Genomic DNA, 17,721 nt, shown 5'->3' with positions numbered 1-17,721 from the left:
AACTATCCGACGGGGTCAAAAAGAAAGAAAGAAAGAAAAAAGGAAAAAAAAAGAAAATTCCCCTCCCGTACCTCTGGAGAAACCTTTCCTCTATTCTCGCGCGAGCTAACCGCTCGAAAACCCGGAGAGTACAATGCTCGAACGTGGAGTAACGAGCATTAACCCGGAAGTGAACATCGCGATGGAAGTTCGGCGGAAAAGCCGCGATAAGTATTCCGAAATTGAACCTGGAACACGGATTTAACGAGCTTCGATACTTTGCTAGCAACCGACGGTTGGTTCCCGTTCCCCTGAAACGTTCCGTCAATTATTCGGGGTAGTGCTCCGCGGCGTTCATCGGGCGCTTAATTTTTCCCGCTCAGCCACCCTCGGCCGTTGTTCCGCGGGCGTCGCGTGCCGCGAATTCCGCCTGTCAAATTACGGGGACGAGCCGGGCGGAAGTTCCGGCGTAACCGGTCCGTCATACTTCCAAGTACGGAGATTCCGAGATGGTACGGGAGAGAACGCGAGGTCGTCTTTAAGACGCCGGCAGGCACGTAGCGCGCGGTGTTTCGCGCACACAGATACACTGCGACACGTTTGCAATCTCGTGGATGCACGCGCGCGATGGCGGTTTTCGAGCTTCCAGGGAGCATCAAAGGGGCCACGGCCACGTTGCTTTCGGTGCCGGACGAGTATCGTCGGTAATTAATTTTTATCGAGAAACCATTAGCTCTCGGTCGTAAAGAACCGGCTCTCGAAGACTCTCGTGTTCCCTCTGGACCTAGGATCGCGGAGGTGTTCTCGAAACGGTCGGTTTGCGAGTTTATTAATAATTTCGTTACGAGCGCGAGAGACTCGTTGAGAAGATCTCGTTAAGAATCGTTTCACGACGCGTTGCAACCGTGGTGTTCTCTCTCGTCGAAGAATCGCGTGGTATTCTTCTCGAACACGTTCGATCGTGGGTTTATCAAAATTTGGTTACGAGTGTGTGAGTTTCGATAGCGGAGAATCGGTTCTCGGTGCATTGGAGTGGTCTTCTCTATCGTTGAAGAATCACGAGAGGTCTTCTCGTTGAGTCGTTGGATCGAAAGATTAGCAAAATTTTGTTACGACCGCGAGAAACTCGATCGTAGAGATACACGTATTACGTTAAAGAATCGCGAGAAGTGGTTTTCTTTACCTTGTCGGGTCGTGAGTTTATTCAAATTTAGTTATCACGGGTGGTCTTCTCGTTGTATCATTGGATCTAATGTTTATCAAAGCTCGATTACGACTACGAGAGACTCGATCCTAGAGAATCGGTTTTCCACGCATTCCATTGAAGAATCACGGAAGGTTGTCTTCTCGATCCCGTTGGATCGAAAGTTTCTTAGAATTTGATCACGATCGCGAGAGGTTCGATCGTAAAGAATCGGTTTTCCACGCATTGCGTTCAAGAATCACGAAAAATGGTCTTCTCAATCCCGTTGGAACGAAAGTTCCTTAGAATTTGGTCACGATCGCGAGATCGAGGCTCGATCGTGGAGAATCGGTTCCCGAGGTCGTCGTCCGTGTTCTCTCCCGCGAAGAATCGCGAGAGGTCGTCTGGTCGCGTCATTGGATCGAAAGTTTATTAAAATTTGGTTACGAACGGTAGTGGGTGGGTTCCAAGCTCTCGTATTATTCGACTGGAAAGTTTCTCGACGGGCGGGTGCGCGAGGCGTGATTAAAGAGGCTCCCCGACGTTGTTCTCGCAATGAAGCTCACCGCTTCCAGGAAAGACATTGTTCCGCGACTCGAGGCGTTCGTGCCACGCGCGTATAGTATCGACTGGCTAGCTAGCGAGCGAGCGAACGAGCGAGCGAGCGGCAAGGCGCGCGCGTCACCCATTATGCGCGTTGACGTATATAAACTGCGAGAAAAATAACCCGGTTACAGGGGACCGACACGAACGAACGGCGGTGAGGGGTGTGGAGCAGGGGGGAACCATTTACGCTAATCGTCGCCTAGTTCCAACGGTTTTAGCGGCTCTCTACGCCGCTTGTACGCCGCGGCAACGCGCATCGCGACGTAATTGATATTTGCCAGGGTGATTTATGAAATTCTCATGGAACAATTTCGCCCGGTAAATTGGCCGCGTATTTTTAAGCGAAACTCGTCGACGCGCAACTATCGCGTACACGGTGTTCCGTAAAAGCAAATACGCGTTTCCGCTCGAAAGCGTTATTTTCTCTCTCTTTTTTTCTCTCCTTCAGGGGGGAGGGGAATTTTTTTCTTTTTTTTTTTTTTTGCGCGCGCGCACATACACCGGGCATCGAAACGTTCGTTCGCGCGAAACGAATTACCGGAAACGCAGAATTCGGGGGTTGCGGGATTCGAAAATTTTCTGCTCACGGACCCGAACGAATTTTCCCGGGATTTTAATCGACCAGCGTAACTCCGTTTCCGGTCGACCGGAGAACGATGAAACCGAGAAACATCGACCGCGAGGGCCGATGCGCCGCGGTAAGATCGATATTCGAATTCTCGTTCGTGCAACGACGCCGGAAACTTCGACGCCAGAGGGTAAAGGCGAATACTTACGAGCACGGATCGATTCGTTCGAGAAAGCGGGGAAAATTCGATCGAACGATTAAATTTAACGGGAGGGGGCCTCGACGAGGTGTTGCGGGGAAAAGAGTAAGGTTTTTTGTTTTTTGGAATTTACTGCCAACGTTTACGACAGTCTCGAGTATATCGCGTATAAATAAGTTGTAGAGTTCGGATCGAAACGGGATCCACCGGGAACACCTGAGCGCGCGGCGGAATCTGGATCGACAGCCTGGAGAAAAAGATACTATGCATAACGAATGATCCAAGCTTACGTCAAAGAATGGGATGATTCACGGAGTCCATAGCTCTACGAAAATCGCTATACACTGTGAGTACCGGAGTACCTTTTTCGATGTAACGCGCGAGGCAGCGGAGCTGGTGAACAGATCGAATACGAATCCGTGTTGTTCCCCTTTTTATTGGTTCTCGTTCTACCTGGGTCTGCCCGGACCCTGTATCTACGATTAAACTCATGTTCAATTGTACCGTTGATACGACTTTTCTTGGAAATTAAAAAGAGTAGCGTAGAATATCAGAATTTTTCTGAGAATTATTTGTGCAGATAATGGGTCCGTTTGCACCCAGAGAGTGACTTCATCCGCGGTGTCAAACTACCAATATTCGCGAAGGTTATAGTTTTCAAGACTAATCCATTGTTTTGAAGAAGTTATCTCGTTTTTAAATTGAAAAATAACACAAGATACGTGCCGAGTACCCAAATGACAAATTGTACTCCGACTCGAGAGTCGATGAGACAAAGAATAAATAAATATCGAATACCGTGGACGTAACGTCGAACGCCAAGGGTTTGAGAGAGATCGAACAATATTTTACAAGATGGAGAACAAATATTCGACGTGGATTTATCAAACGCAGTTCGAAGAATCGGAGAGTTTCGAGTTTCGAAGACGCTGCACGCGAGTGCAAAAGAACGTGGGACCGTTTTCAATGACGCTCGCTGGAAATTGCGACTCGTCGAGCAATATTTTTTTGTTCACATTTTTTCTCTCTTTTCTTTTCTTTTTTTTTTTTTTTTTTGTTCACTCCGCGGGTAAAAATTGTTGCGCACGCTGTAACGTCGCGTGGAAACGGCGCCCGAACGTCAACAAACTTTTTGCAACATCGGTATTTCCGCGCGAACTTTCGGCCACGTTTTATGCATACGTACAAGCCGGGGCGAAATTAGCAGACATTTTTTACCGAGATACGAGTCGAGCAGCCTCGAGAAACTTCAAGTGCTTGAAAAGGTTTCGGGAAGAAACTCCGGCTCCCTTTTCGTTCGTCTTCCCTGCCTCGAAACCGCCCCGACACTTGTTAAGTACCGTATTTGAGTTTCAAAAGTTGAACTCTACGGTCATTTTTTCCCTCGAGCGCACCGCTCTTGTACGCGCTGTCCCAAAGTCCAAACGCGTCTTTAATCACCCGGAGTATCGACTCGCGGAGCGATCTTTCCACTTCAAACTGTTCCACGGGAACGCAAATAATTACAGGACCCTCGTCGAGCGGCTGTTCGGGAGATCGCTCGAAAAATGAACTTTAATTGCGAGGAGAGCGTTCGAAATATTTGCAACCGTTTCATCGCTACTTTGACTCTAATGGGCCAACGGGAACGAACTCGAGGCCATTTCGAACCAGTTGTTCGAAAGTCGACCGATTTCGAACGAGCTACGTTTTCTTGTCTCCGAAACATCGAATGGGATCATTTTCTTTACCAAAACGATGCTTCTCGCGCGTAGAACGTATCTACTGGAAAAATAAACCGAATTTTATTCACAAGTAGTGAGAGAAGACAATATGAGCGTAACGGGAGAAGTAACCTATTGCATCGGTATACCAGATACAAAGTACGAAAATAACTCCCATGTGTAAAGAATGGGAAAACTAAGGAATGTTTCTGTTGCATTACAGTGCAGTTATAATGATGTTTCCGTTGCATTAACTACACCGTTATACCTTATACACCGATGCGATAAGTACACCCGTTATTTCTCAAGTGTACTTATACTCGACGCGACTCAGTAGTCGATTTTTTCCAAAACGATACCTCGAACGGACATATTCGTATTTCTCGGTTTGCTTCCACGCTCGATTGTGTGTCTTTCGACACACCCTGTATTTTCAACGCGATTGGATCGATCACGACCAATCTGACCCGTGTTTCTTTCAAATTTCAATTTACCAACGTTGCACGATGAGTTCACCGATCGTTTCGAGGTGGTGGCTTCCGGAAATTCGTCGCGGTGGCGCGCGTGCGCGAACAGAGGCGATACTTCGTCGCGGAAATTCGCTTCGAACTTTATCGTCCGTCGCGGCCGTACATTCGCTCGTTTTCCCGCTACCACGAATGCTATCGCGCGATTCAGCGCAAATTTCACGCGCAATTAAGAGCAACGGTCCGTACGCGGAATACAAATCGCTTACTTGACGTTTCAAGTTCGGCCGGGGGTTAAAGATCCATTCGAGAACGACCGACGAGTGCCCTCGACTCGGCTCGGCTCGGCTCGACGTTATCCCGCGAAGACGTCTCGAGTTTCTTTATTATCGCGCGAGCAAGCGAAATTGACGGATTTTAAAGCGCCATCGTGCTGGTAGAACCGATCCGTCAGTCGCGAAATCCGTACGTCGATATGGTTAACGACTTTCTTCCCGCCAATTCGGTTCGTCGATGACGTTCCAGCCCGTAGACAGGGTGTTTCCGTTACCTCGATATCGGTACAATTGTTTCGACGTGGGAAGATTCCAGAGAAATGGAAACGATCGTAACTGGACGTTTCGAAACGGTCGATTTTCGTAACATTCGTAGAGAACGTTTCGTCCTCGGCGCGGACCGTTTTCGTCCCGTGCGAAAGGAAAATTTTTCTTTGAAAAAGTCCAGGTAAACGGAACTCGAGGATTCAAGTATTTTAGAGTTCGTATTAATTCGAGTAACGCTCGGTGGAGGAACTGTTTTCGGAATAAAGCACGCGCGAGAAATTACAAAGAAGAGCGACTCTTGGCTTACCTCTAGCGCAGCGTTGTTTCCCTTAGACATCTCGCGCGCAAGGGAAGAGTCTCCCTTTGAAAAAGTCAAAGTAGGTGCAGCTCGAGGATTCAAGTGTTCAGAGTTTACGTTAATTCGAGTAACGTTCACCGGGAACAATTCTCGGAGTAAACGCACGCGCCAGAAATTACAAAGGTTTGCGTCTTAACCGTGGCGCGTGGCCTGTCTGACTAGCTACGGTGAGTTTCCCCTTGCGGTCTGGCGTTGCGTAGCGGAGGATACATAAATAGCGCAAAACGACGTTCCGGGTGAACATAAATCGAAAACACGTATTCGACTAAACTCGGCCAACGCGTCTGTCAATTTCTAAAAACGACAAGCTGAATTAAAACGACACTCTTTAGCGACGCGATTGATACAATACAGTGGTAACGTCTGCTCGAACTATCTAGGACAAGCCTGTATAATGATCCCAATCTGTAGCGTGCAGCTGTTGTCGAACAAATTATTTTCCGATATCGAGCCACTGTCCGGAATAATCATAAGACACAGGTAAATACGAAATTTTGGAAAACGAACCGGAATATCTCGATATTTTCCTACGAAGTATCGGTTCTCCATGACGAACGGATTAATTATTTCGAACGTTACGTTTCGGTGTTATCGAGTTGACGATAGTTAATAGGTCATCTTGTGTACGTGCGCTGCGACAGGTCGACGGTGAACGGAAAAATAGCGTTGAAACATTGTCGTACCGGCACGACGCGTAATTTATGTATACCGTGTCTCGACGTTGCGATAATGAAAGTGCCGCGATGCGGATTAATTAACTCGCTCTAACGGAAAAAAAGGGGACCCGTGAAAGCCGATTCGCGTCGGATCGACTTCAACGGGAGTCCCTTTCGCGTTCCTGTTTTTTTCCCGCGAGCGTGAAAACATCGTTTGTCGATCCGATGTTTAATTACCGTTTAACGTACCGTTACCCGCCCCTGTGTTTTCCATTTCGCTCCGAACGATCGTTCTTCCGATCGTTTTTCCAAGAGTCTCGTAGAAATATCGAAGGATTGTTTCGCGCGACAGACGGGCCGAACCGATTTCGGTGAACGAACTCTCAACGCACGTATCCGTCGTGGAATCTCGTAACGTAAACACACGACCCCCGTACGTGATTTAATTCTTCCGCCACGTAGAATCTTTACAAATTGCGCTCCTTTAATCCGCCACTCTTTGACTTACCGGCCGCTTTGATTCCAACTTCACGGTTCACTCCGTCGAATATCTTGACTCCGCGTCACACTCTTTCGCTCCCTTTACAATTTCTCGTTACTCGCCCGCGTGTGTATCGCAATCACGATACCCGTGCAAACTCGCCGCCTTATTCGTATTAATTCTCCGTGCGCGTTTCCCCCGGGGATCGTTCTCCTCGGGTACCTTTACAAATGCTCGCGCGATCGCGCTTAATTACTATCGGAGTGCACCAACTTTTATTTTCTTCTCCTCGAGTAAGAGTATTATACATTTTTTTTTTCCTCCTCAAAGTCCCTTTATTATTCTTACTTGCGAAACATTTACAAATATACGTGCAGTGATCAATAGCGTTCGATGTCTGTTACTCTAAACCGCGCGAAGAATCTCTGCTCGGAAATCTTTTCAAGTACGCTTTTGTCTCGATAAATGTGAAATCGAAGTACACGATAAATGTGAAACCCGAAGTACAGGATAAACGTGAAATCGAGATACACGATAAATGTGAAAATCGAGGTGCGCGATAAATGTGAAACCGAAGTACTCGATAAATGTGAACAGTTATCTCTCGTTAATAAAACAGTCTCCCTTGAAAACCAGTTAAGCGATTAATGGGATACTTCGGGATTCTCTCTGCTCTCTCGTTGAGCGATAAGAGAAACGCTTTCGTCGATGAAACAATAATAACGCAAAGAACGACTTTTTCTTATTATTGTTTCTCTGTCAATGGAAACGTTATCGTTCTATCCGTCAGATCTTTCCGATTAAATACCGAGAGTGGTTTCGTAGATGGTTCTCCGCGAACGCAAATTTCGTTCCCGAGGCTTTCACAATTATCGCGGGAACGTCGTATCGTAAAGGAAAGGCGAGATTTCGCTCGCGCAGCGCGACGCGAGAACGAATCCCGAATTATTCGGTAAATATTTACGAAATTCGCGCGTCGGTCGTCGCCGTCGCGTTTCTTTGTTCGAGAACTGCGTCAAAATTGTGGCGCGCGCTCGTGCTCGTGCTCGCGAAGACTGCGCAGTTGCGGCATGGTAAACAATAACTTCGGAAAGGAGCAGCAAACTGCCAACGTAAACGGTGAACTTTTGCCGACAATAATTGTATTTCTTCCCGTGTGTATACAAAGAGGGCGGGTGTACACAGGCGCTTCTAAAGTCTCTCATTACCACGGGTCGCAAGGATTCTACGCCGCGCCAGCCAGTTTCTACAAACGTGAAGGAACTCCTTATGTCGTCGGCACTGCACACTCGTTTCCGTGGCACACGAGTGCCTTCGGTTCATCTATTGTGGCAGCCTGAATTCAACGTAACTAACCTAACTCGATTGCCTGGCGCACTGGGTCATATCGACAAATTCAAGTTACTCGTCCCAGCGACACCGCGGCGCGTTCTCCAATTAAGCGATTCGCGTCTGCCAAGCAGCCGTCTCTTCCTTTCCTCGCCACCTTGGATCAAGGTAGAATCGCAACGAGTAGACACACCGTTGCTGAAATCCTTTATGACGCCTGTTCTACTTCGGGTCCGTGCCTTGTTACCGAGCTGCGTAAACACGCGGCTGAATAATAAACGTTCGCGCCTGTTTCGAGAGTTGCTCCGCGCGCTTCTCCCTCGTAATCGGGATACTTTTCGGGAATTTTATCATCGGCCGGAACAATCTACGAAAACGTTTAGCCCGTAATGAAATAGAAACTCTAAGGAGAAGGCTCTTCGACGGACAAATCGTTGAGTAGAGAGATTCGTATATACCTACGCTACGCAATAAAATTGACGGGGGAGTATACCTAAACGAAACTACAATCGCCAGTGGGGGGATAGGGGACCTATTGTTGAACAAATGTGCGTTGCATTTTTACATATACTTGTACATATATTTTTACGATGAAAATTATTTTGTTCACACTTATCGCGTCGACGTCTTTAATAAACAGATTGTAAGTTGTGCGTTGAATGTTTCGGAGCAGGTCACCGAAGACATTTTTAAACAGAGGCGGTTAGTAATATATTCGTTATATATGTTACAGGTACGCGTATTATTGCTTCGTCGATTCGAGTGGCTACGCGTATATCACGCCTACCTGTCACAGTTAAATGACATACTTTTTCAAAGCAACTGTTTTGAAATTTAATCAATGTAATTTTCCGGTTCGAGAGACGCGAACGCTTATTTTTACAGTCGTTAATGATTATTGAGAGTGACGTATGATGACTCTATCGTCCCCGAAGTAGATATCGGTTTTCGTTTTTCTTCTTTCTATTTACACTAGTAGCGACACGAATATTCTATTTCTTGTAATTTATCTTTATGAAAGATTAATACGGAATAATAATAAGCAACTTTCTCGAATGGAAAGATAGATAGATAGATAGATTTATAGAAAGAGAGAGAGAGAATCGTGTGCGTACTGAACAGGTTAAGTGACTTTACGCGATAATTATTTGTCTGGTACGCGAAAAGTGAAACTCGAAGTACTGATTCGTATCGGAGTATTTAAATACGAATGTTCAAAGTCTCGACTCGTGATCTGTCCTTATATTTTCTTAAAAAGGATTAACCAAGATTTCTTATTTCCGATTGTTCGAAGAACAACCGGCCCGATCGATCCTATGCAACTGAAAGTAATGCATTTTTCGTATTAGCGAAATGACAATTATTACCGTTGCGCAACGATAATCGAATAACGTTGATAACAATATTATACGTGCACTTTATGTGTTTGCGCGATAGGGACGTTTAATAACAATTTCAAGAAATCAATATGTCAATACGGGAGGGAATATAATATTCCCTTTGAAAATGCTGTTACGTTGCAATCGCGAACAACCGGCAACCACTGTTCGTTTATGGCGCAAGCGTGGATAATTCCAGCGAACCGGGTCGCGCGCCCTTAACGTAAATTATAATAGTTTATGGCCTTAGCCAGATGTGGCAGGAGGTCGTCAAGGTTCGGGGTCCTTTACGAGCAAATTCTTGCAACGATGGACTTTCCTCGCGATATTCCCCGACGAGTTTGCCCGATAGGTTACCCCAAACTAGCCCCCCAAAAGTGCTATTTCTCCGACAGTGAACCACCTTAGGAACATTCGCAACTGGTACACTACAGATTGTAGCAAAATTAGTTAGAAAATCATGTCTACTCGAATCAACCTCGAGAAATGAACGAAAACAACGGACTGGGTTCGTCCAGGTACTCGTACAAGTTACGAGCTTGAGTATTGTTTCGAGATTTGGACGCACATCTTTGTTAAAAAATCAATTCTCACTCGTAAAGGTTCGATTCGCCAGGATCGTATACCGTTTTGATGTTTTTCAATTTCCAAGACCTTGGATCAACTCCACCGATACAAAGTTATGGAACGAGCATCGACGTATCGCGAGGAAAATGGATTCCGTGTGGAAAGAACGTTAGTTAGTTATTTAGCGCAGTATTGAATTTCCATCTAGATGATTCACGTCGATGTGGCGAAGCCTTTGCAAATTTTGCGTATAATTCAGCAACGTATAATTTCGCTACGATTAATTTATCAACTTTTGCAAACGTAAAGCGAAATACCGACTCCTACACGTCGACGAAGGATCCGGTGAAATTAATTAAACGTTATTTCTTTTCATGTTGTAAAACATTAAAAAAACATATCGGTAACTACGCTTCGATTCATGATTCAATTAAAAATTTATTTTTGCAGGATAATTCATGATTTATAATACACAAATAAAATGTAGAATGGAACATATATAATCGTAGCATGGGGAAATTTTAATAAAAAGCATCCTTAAGAACAAATATTCACTGAAACGATTCGTTTTTTCATCGAGGTCCAATCGACATTGTCAAGGCTACACATATCGATTATCGACTCACAAATGTCCATCGCGATGATTTTTCTATCTAGAAAAGCGATTAATTGAATTTCGACGCTTTTAAGTAAAAAATGCAACTTCTGCGCGTATTGTGTAAATTATAAGAATTAAACAAGTGTTAAATTAATGTACCAAATAGACTATCATTACTTCCCATGCTTTAAAACTTTAGGAAACACGTTCGTACCCCGAATCTCGATCAAAATCAATTTCTATAAGTTACTTAATCATTTGTAATGCATAAATACGATGCATATTGTTCGATCAATATTGGGAACATGCATAAATGTTTTTTTGTACTTGGACGCGTAGAGATTGTACGAAGGAGGGACACGCTTTCTTATACCAGAATCTTATATTGATGTTTATTTATCATAATTAACTAAGTCGCAAGTCGAAGGAAGAAATATGAATGTTATGAGTATCGTTCGATGGTTCATCTCTTACAATATTAGATACATGTTACAAAATGGGAATCTGACAATAAGAGTTGGTAAATTTTGTCGAGTCTTTGGGACAGCTGAATTTTGAGAAATATTCTTACTCGCTAGGTCTATTCTGTACCTGGTTATATCGTTTCTGGAAAAGTTCCAATCGCCATTGACAATACCATCGCGAATGTGGAATAGTGACGTGAAATAGTAATAAAACTTATACTATTTTAACAATGAATAAAAATTGCACGGTAATTGCAATTAGAAAAAATAACATCGTCTATGATTAAATCCCTTTAACGAAACCCTCTCGATGCAAGGTGTAGAAGTGTCTTTCGATTGGGAAAGGTCAAAGTGCTTGGAAAACTTATTCGAATTAATTATTAAGCGATTTATGATATCGAACGTGCCGTACAATGCTCCGTGAAGTCCTGTCGGAAGAAGGAATTACGAGAATACATATTGAGAGGATACAACGACAGGAAAAAATAACGCGTGTATCAAGGGGAAAGTTTCCGAGTTAGCGAGCGTCAATACGGTTACAATTCCTCCGACTTGTACCAAAGAAAAGTAACGACGGGAAACACGGCGTGTTTTACTCGCGGAAAGAATGCCAGTGTATGGCTAGCTATTCATACGGTCAATTTGCAAAGATAGATTGAAACAAACGCGTATAATTACTTATGTAGTATAGATGACGCGAAGACACAGGGTCCTTCGATATTCCCACAAATTGTCCATTCTTTTCTATTTAAATACACAGGATCCTTGAATATTTACAGAAATTGTCAATTCTCTTGTTTCTTCTTTAAAGATACCTTGAATATTTACAGAAATTGTCAATACCCTTTTTTTCTATTTAAATAACACAGGATCCTTGAATATTTACAGAAATTATCAATTCTCTTCCCTTCTATTTAAAGATACCTTGAACATTTACAGAAATTGTCAATTCTCTTGTTTCCTATTTCAAGATACCTTGAATATTTACAGAAATTGTCAATACCCCTTTTTTCCAATTTAAATACACAGGATCCTTGAATATTTACAGAAATTATCAATTCTCTTCTCTTCTATTTAAAAATACCTTGAACATTTTTGAACATTTACAGAAATTGTCAATTGTCTTGTTTCCTATTTAAAGATACCTTGAACATTTACAGAAATTGTCAATACCCATTTCTTTCTATTTAAATACACAGGATCCTCGAATATGTACACGAATGATCAATACTCTTCTCTTCTGTTTAAACGCACAGGATTCTCGACCATTCCGACAAATGATCGATTCTCTCCTTTTCCATTTAAAGACCCAGATTTCATGAATATTCGTCACAAATTGTCAATTCTCCTCGTTACCGTTCAAAGATCCGACCGTTTACACAAATTGTCGATTCTCGTCGCTTCCGCCCGAGTAACTAAAATTCAATATTAGAATATGAGAAGGATACGAATCGTTCGCTTAATTGACGATGAAAATTCACTCGATCGCACAGGTGAATTTACAGAGTAGTCGCACGGAACGCGAACGATCCCGGTCCCGTTCACCCTTTTCTCTCTCCTAAAAGATCGAATCAGCGCGTGTCGTTCGTCCGTGCTCGCATAATTTCCACGAAACACGAATTGTTATCTCGACATCTTTAACGTCTCCCTTTCGTAACCTCGGGTCCGTTGTCGCGCCGTTGAATTACAAACGTAATTCCGTAAAACCGCTCGAGCGTTCCGTTAAAATTCTCCTTCAGCCGGTGGTTTGTTATTCCGGCGAAGAAATTCCATCGGCGAAGCAATTAAATTCTAAAGCGACGGTCCTAATGAATCGGGCTTTTTTAATTACAAAGGACGAACGTGGAATAAATTGTAACGTAGCCCGGACCCGGCTGACGTCTTACGGCGGCTCGTACGTCGTCGCGCTGACGGTAAACGTTTCTGCGAGGCAGAACGCAGTCGCATTCCAGAACAGTGATTTTAACAGCGTCGTTCCCCGAAACGTTAGGATTACTCGCGCAGCACCGTCGCAGTTTAACGACCCTCAGGTTCGAAAGTAATTAGGTTAATTCCGCTAAAAGCTTGCGTGGCCAGATACGCCCGAAATTATCCCGCGGTTCTTCGAAGCGTCGGACAGGAAGGGTTCTGGAGAGCGAGGGAGAGAAACGGAGGGAGAGAAAAAAAAATCACGATCGTATCATCGACGCGTATTCGCCCCGCCTATCGATAATCAGGCGTATCGAGTTCACCGGTGTTCGAGCGAGCGAAATTTTCGCGCCTGTGAACCACGAACCGCGCGGTTACCAGGGAACACCGTCTACCGAGAAGAATTAATCCTTCGTAACGGAGACTTGGGCGGGAAATAACGAAATTGAAAACAAATGGAAACAGTTCGCCAAACGGCGCCGGAATACACGGTTGAACTCCATTTCGAATTTTCAGCGAGAACACTTCACCCGTGGCAAGTAATTATTTCACCACTCGGTGCAAAAATGTGCCAACGAGATACGCGGAAAATTCCGCAACACGCGTACAAAGCTTACCAATACGACCAGTACGAACGATTAATAATGTGTGAGTGCTAAATGAGAAAGAGATATTTGGGAAACAAGCGAAAATTGTAGTGTCTCCGCGCACGGTGACTAATTTCCCGAATTTAACGTTTCCTCTGTTCGCGTACGCTGACGGTGGAATTAAATTGCGATCTCGAACAACAAGTAGTTACGAGCCGTTTCCGAACGTATTTTTTCAATTTCGTCCTCGTTACCGGGATCCACTCTCGCGTACTCGAATATTCGAATACTCGATAACATCTCAACGTTGTTCTTCTCCTTATAGATACAAGTTTTCAAAGTTTGTCCTTTCTGAACCTTCTACGGTAACTTGCAAACGTTACTCGAGATTTCTTAGGTACGATAAAATAAGTTTCTGCAAAGTATTCCAATACCAGAATACTCAAAAGTGATCTCTCTCTTCGCTTCGTCGATAGACATTTTCCAAAACCTGACCTTTGCCTGTACCGTTCGTAATGTTCTACCTCCGTTAAAAAAATCCCATCTTCGAACAATCCAAACACTCGCGAGTACGTTTCGAGTTCGCGTTCCACGGTCGATTAATTGTCTGGAATGATCCGGAGGACGTAAACGGGTAACGCGGAGTCGAAGTTACAAGTAGAAGAAGCCAAAGGTAGGTAGGGCGAGTCGCGATGTCACGAAAGCGCTCGTGCTCACCGACCACTTCCTGTCGCATTAAGAGCGAGCAGGTACCGCGACCGTAAGTTTTTCAATTTTCGAGCCTCGAAACTCGAAAGCGACCATGTTATCATCGAGCACCGCGTGCCCCGTCGCGGCACGGGGACACGAAACCCGCGTCACGCTAATCCAAGAGCTGCGCGAACGAACGAACGAACGAACCAACGAACGAACGAACGCTCGCGGAACGCCGTCTATAATTAGTTTCGCCATTAAGGCGACTTTGAAGTTTACCACGACGATAAGCCTAGCTCGCGGGACCGAAATTTCGTTTCGTTCGTTTCGAAAACACGCGATTACCGTCCCGCGACAACCAGTCGAAACGAAACCACGCGTAATCATAGACCACGACCGTGTTTCCTTTTTAATTCCAAGTGCTCGCGACCGTTTCACGGACACCGCGGCCGTAACGTCGATGCCTAATGAGATTCCGGTTGCATATTGCATCGCGACGAGAAACAATTTGTTGGAAAAGTTGCGCGACTCGTCCCCCTTTGCGAAAGGTGGACTCGTAATTGCTTTCGCGTTCTTATTCGTCCGTTCGGGTTTGCACGATACAAGCTCGCCGATCCTTTCTGCCCACCGTGCACCGCGACGCGGAACAAGCGTCGCTTTAAAGAGCGTACGCGTTTCCACGATGGATACGTTCCCTATGTGGAATTTTTATCTTACGTGGTTACGCAACGTTCTCGCGCCGCGTGAAAGAGTACAGTTTTCAATGAGACGCGGCTACGTTTGCGAGAATTTTTCCGTAGGAACGTTTACGATTACAGAGGGTTACGATCTAACAAAAATGCTCGGTTTGTTACTCGGTCGTTAAGAGCTATCCGTGTGACAAAAAATTCGTACCGGTTTCTTTCGGTTTGGAGAAATCTAGGAGCACTTTTTTCTGCAACAGTGGCGGTGGGAAAAATTTATCGCGCACCGGAATGACCTTTTCTAAGAGAGAGCTTGCAACGCTTTACGAGGGTCCTGTATATTTTTCTCTTCTTTTAATTCAATAGTACGTATCTTTGCATAAGTATGGTGAAAGAAGATATCGAAGAGAAACCATCCCGTGAATTAATTTTATTCTTGTTTTGTCAGAAAGGACGTATAATGTAGATTATTTTCAAAAATTGGCGCAATTGTACGCGCAGCGAATATACCCGACGAATTAAATTCCGTATATGCGTTCCGTACGTAGCTTCACCGTCTGCACGATTTGAATTTTCTCAGAGACCCAATTTGAAACTGGACAGAATTTGATCAAATTCGTTTCACTTCAAAATTTGCTCCTCTATTGGTAAATACTGAGAAATTAGAAATTAGAAGATCTTTTAATTGAGAAATTAAAAAATCAAGAAAACAGTTCGATAGACGGGGGATAAATTTATCGACTTTACGTTCACGAAATTTTTTAACACAGTATCGAAAATCGACAAGTTTCGACGTCTTCGATAAACGTACGTTTGACTACTTATTCCTGGACCATAACCGATACCTTCCTGTACAATTTCCTCCCTCGAGGGAGGAAGGTACCCTCGTAAAGGTACGTACTCCCTTAATACTCGTTTCGTTCACAGCGAGAGTTTCTTCCCGGTTGCATCGATGAATAAACATCGTTCGATCATTTTTCGCAATTAAATTCAGCCGTTACGCGCTCCCTGGCACTAATCGAATAAAAATCTTTACCGAAACCGTGGTTTTCTCCAATTTGTCGGGAATTCAATCTCGTCGTCAAACTCTGGGCGCGGTTCAAACGAAAAGTAACGCGTTTGACTGTCGTCCGAGAGACGCAAGAAACACGCGAGGAGCTATCTCAGCGAGCGAAATTATTGCGGAGTAATTATGTTTGCGCGCAATGCCGGCGAAATGTGCCGAGGTAGTGTATACACAACGTGATTCAACGTCGCCCCGGAAGACGAAGCTTCTTCGCTCGTACACAGGAATAAACAAATTTTTCCACGATGGTGCTGTTCCGCGAAGCCGAAACGAAGCTCGCGCCGTTTCTCTTCGGCCCTCCCCCTCGTCCCTCCTACCCGCTGACAACTACGTATTCGCTGTGTCCCCCGTGCAAATTTGCCGCGAGCAAACCGTACGAGGCACGCCCGAAAGAGCGAACCGCGCATCCGTCCCTAAGCTGATTACGATCCGGAAGGATTCATCGAGTCGCTCCAATACGCGTGACGCCTAAAAAATTGCTCGTTTTACATCCGGGCTCGTGGACCGTCTAACCGGCCGACTCGAGACCGAAATACACGTTATTGTAAAACGATCGAAACTTTGAATCCGATTCGAAGGATGGAAGTATTGATTATTTCGAGGATCGATGTTAAACTGGAGTTCTTGCAATAGAAGGTTTAAAATAATACAAGAGTGTCCAATTGCAGCTATAATAATGGTTTGCGTAATAGGAAGACGGTAATATATTTTGAGGATGGATCGAAAATGAATGCGGATTAAGAAAACCTAAATCTTGAGTCGTTCGATTGTATACTCGAGGTCTTCGGTCGAAGAATATCTCGAATATGTGAAACACGTGCTTTTAACTTTGTAATACGACGAGAAAACCTGAGAAAGATAGTATAGGAGCGTGAAGAGGTAATGGGTCGATAAAGACCCGAGGAATGGATCAGGATTACGTCCAAGTCCCAACGCACCTCCGCACAGCGATCCAACTACCCCTAACGCGCGATAAAGTGGAAGATTGGCGTTTCGTGGAAATAAAAGGAAACTCGAACGTAGAGTTTGCCGAACGATACGAAATTTTCCACCACAATTTTTGTCTATCTTTCGTTTAATCTTCGTCCCGTGTACCGTTGTTCTTTTCGTTCGCGTATTTCCCTACTGTCGTTGCGTTCTTGTTATCCTACACATCGATCCTTCGCTCCCTTGCTTATAAACGCCACCGTTCAAGTACATCTCGCTCCAGCACCGTTCTTCCCCGTCACGACGCACGTTGTTGGAACGAACAATCGGTTCGCTGGACGATAAACGAGCAAGATTATCCAGCGACAGAAAATAAAACTCTGTCCAACGAATGCGAGCCGTGAGCTGCGAGCTTATTTCGCGTTCGTTTTAAACCCTCTTCGCTGCCGTTTATTTTTCGACACCTTTCGTTTTTCCTTTTTTTTCTATTTTCTCTCTCTCTCTCTCACTCTCTCTATCTCGCTCTATCTCTCTCTCTTTTTGTAGTCTTCGATAGGAACGTACTTCGGGCATTTACGGTAAACACGAGCCGAAACACTCGGCTCATAGCCGACTCGTGTTCGTGAATCTTCCGTATACCGTTTCAAAGCGTTCGTTGGTACAGTTTTAAAGAGGATTTCAATGGAAAGCGAAATTCGCCGGTCCGAGTCCGCCGTTCCATTTTCAATCGACTCAATGACGGAACAACCTTGCCGCAGCCACCCGCGGCAAAAAGCCA

The 17,721-nt window shown here is 44.7% G+C and overlaps 1 protein-coding gene across 1 annotated transcript in view; it reads right to left on the bottom strand.

The window, feature by feature from the left end:
• Ddr (discoidin domain-containing receptor 2) overlaps positions 1-17,721 on the bottom strand; it is a 256,459-nt gene that overhangs the window by 224,690 nt on the left and 14,048 nt on the right. The window lies entirely within an intron of this gene.

Source organism: Ptiloglossa arizonensis, chromosome 6, assembly GCF_051014685.1.
Source record: "Ptiloglossa arizonensis isolate GNS036 chromosome 6, iyPtiAriz1_principal, whole genome shotgun sequence".
In the NCBI taxonomy this organism is placed as follows: Eukaryota; Metazoa; Arthropoda; class Insecta; order Hymenoptera; family Colletidae; genus Ptiloglossa; species Ptiloglossa arizonensis.
Note: the sequence above shows the minus strand (reverse complement) of the source record. Positions and strands in the feature narration are given on the sequence as shown.